The sequence below is a fragment of the Sinocyclocheilus grahami genome, unplaced genomic scaffold, assembly GCF_001515645.1.
Source record: "Sinocyclocheilus grahami isolate Dianchi unplaced genomic scaffold, SAMN03320097.WGS_v1.1 scaffold1316.1, whole genome shotgun sequence".
Taxonomy (NCBI): Eukaryota; Metazoa; Chordata; class Actinopteri; order Cypriniformes; family Cyprinidae; genus Sinocyclocheilus; species Sinocyclocheilus grahami.
In genome coordinates this window covers 203,735-206,652 of record NW_015506495.1, presented here as the reverse complement: position 1 = coordinate 206,652, position 2,918 = coordinate 203,735, and positions in this window count along the sequence as shown.

The following is a 2,918-nucleotide window of genomic DNA, read 5'->3' as shown; positions in this document are numbered from 1 at the left end:
TTCGCGGTGGCTGCCGGGGGAGCCACTCCCACGAAGTCCCTGGCGTAATCCTCAATGCTCCGGTCTCCCTGGCGGACGTCAAGAAACTTCCCTGCTGGACCCATGTCTGCTGGCTGTATTCTGTCACAGGCCGACTTCTTTAATCCAACAGAAAGGCCAACAAGGCAAAACAAAAACAGGTCTAGGGACGACGAACACCATTACCTAACACAATACAGCCAGCCCGAGTGGTGAGTGAGAGGAAAAGATATAGTCAGTGAAGACGGGGCACAGCTGAGGGTGAGTGTGATGAGTGAGTGACTGAACCGGTGTGTGGAGTTTTGGGAATTAGTGTAATGAGTGAACAGGTGTATGGGGTTTGGGGAATGGGAGTCCGGGAGCTGGCGCCCTCTGGAGGAGAGAGGGAGAACACCAGATGCCAGACCCTGACAATAGGCAGTGAAGAATACATCAAAAAAAATTTAAAATGAAAGCATAGCAGTAGACAGGATGTTACACAATCACTAGTCTCGCATAGCCAGACCTTCAGACTGACGGCTGAAGGTCTGGAATCCATGGCAGCTTTCATTGGCCAAGGCCCGCCCATGAGGCCGTTTGACCGACATGTCAAACAACTAATCACAGTTCGTTTTGTTCATTGCCATGTTTCGGGGCGTGAAAATGTCACCCCAATAACAAACCGGTGTGTAAAACTCTCTGACGTATTTTAAAGATTCTATGCCGCGAACTTTAAATATTTCACATACTTTTGAAACTCCAGCGTTTAGTTGATCCTGATAAGCGCTCGTCGTCACAGTTGTAAACACTACGGCTTTCTTCTTTCGTGAGGGGGGTCTGGCGTCACGGCCTCTTTGTTTCCAAGTGGAATGTTAAAGAATGCGACACACACGTCTCCCAGAAATCCTGTAGAATTCAACCAATCCGATGACGACTTCGACACTCCTGAAGTGTTTCCACTTTTGTGTCCCATTTGCATCAGACGTTTAGCCAACGGTCCGTGGACGTGACGTCTGAGGCTGAGACTACACAATCCCTGGATTCAGACATGCCTTGTTGCCTTCCTAACTCTGTTTCTCAGCTTTCAGATGCAGCCTATGTTTTCATCTTTTTTATAGCTGTACCCTTCCTTATTTATTCACTTGAATTTATCATCCATTACTCTGATGAAAGGGGAGTACTCTAATTAGATGTTCTCAAATGCAAATTCGTAATTATCTGAAAACGTGTTTATACTTTTAACCTGTTAGAAATTAGGTATTTCATATTGGTGCCTATTAACTGAAATTATGCTTATTATCATAACCAAACAAAGTAGTTTTGATAATTTTCAAATGCAGACATCAAATTACCCAAAATGATGGTTAGCAAACTCAATACTGTTGTTTTACACCGCTTTCTTTAAACCACTTGGTCAACAATTATCACACATGCTGTGACATTAAAAGAAGAATTCTCCTAAAAAATAAATAAATAAATAAATATATATGTATGACTTTCTTTCTTACATAGAGCACAAATCTTTTCAATACAGGCTAATTAAAGTGAATGATGACTACGGTTGTAAAAAGAATGCAAAAAGGACCACAGACGTATCATAGAAGATATCCTGTTCTGTGAACTGAAACGAACAAATCACTATAAATATCCAATTCAAAAGCATGATTCATCGTGAATCTGACATCCCTCCTCACATGAGTCATATAGAGATCCGATTCATAAGAGAAATAAGTCATAAGGGAAATAACAGACTCATCAAAAAGATCTCACTCAAAAGAATGATTCACTCATAAAACGTAGATTGTTACTTATAAAACATAGATTGCTATATGAACCACTTTATGATGCTCACATTATTTTTTACAAGATATTCATTAAACATTTTTCTTTTGTGATTTTCACATTTGGGTGAATTATTCTACCAATTTGTGCATTAATTTGTAGGATTGAATCCAGCAGTCACATTCCCTCTTAGTTCCAGTCACCTTTCCTATAAGTAGGAAAGTGGTTAAAATAAAATCAGTTACAAGGCACCATCCATTCCTGCTAACAAAATTTGCTTAATAAAATGTCTCCATGTCTTGAGTGGACAGTTTTCTCACCTCTCGCTGTGGCCTCATCCATCTCTCAAATAACACCAGACCATTCACTGTGCTGCGACAAATGGAGAAAGCCCCTATCAACAGCAATTCTGCTATCCTTTGTCTATGCGTGTATGTGTCAACCACAAGACCGAATGACTGCATCAGCCACCGGTGACAACCCATGTGTCATCTAAAAAAAAAAAAAATCTCTGCCCTAAAGAAGACTAAGCTTGAAAAAAACTGTCCCAGGTTACGTATGTATCCATGGTTCCCCGAGGGAACGAGACGCTGCGTCGGAAAACGCTAGGGGAACGCCTTCAGTGATACCAAGCTCTGAATCATATGTGTAATCAGTCGAACGATGGGCGAGACGTCCGCGGCGGGTGACGTCATGACCAGGAAGCTTTAAAAGCACGTGAGGTGCCGCCGGCGCTAGCTTCTTAGGAGTGATAGTTCCCAAGTTCTAGTAGGGATGCTGGAAGTATGGCCTTGCGACGCAGCGTCTCGTTCCCTCGGGGAACCATGGTTACATACGTAACCTGGGACGTTCCCCTTCGGGAACTCGAGCTGCGTCGGAAAACGCTAGGGGAACGAGATGTCCACGCCGCCAGACTTGCAAATCCCTGCCTGGTGTGAAAGGGCACGGCTATGGCAAGAGAACAAAAGAGCCCGGAGTGGCTAAAGTAGGCGGGGCTCGCCATCCCGAAGGCCAACTTCTGGAGGAGTGAATCTTGACCCCCAAAGGAGAGGGGAGATCAGAGGACTCGAGGCTATGGAATAGCATCCTGATCCACCACTTAGCCTAAGCTTCTCTGGCCAGAGGCCTCGGCCTCAGCA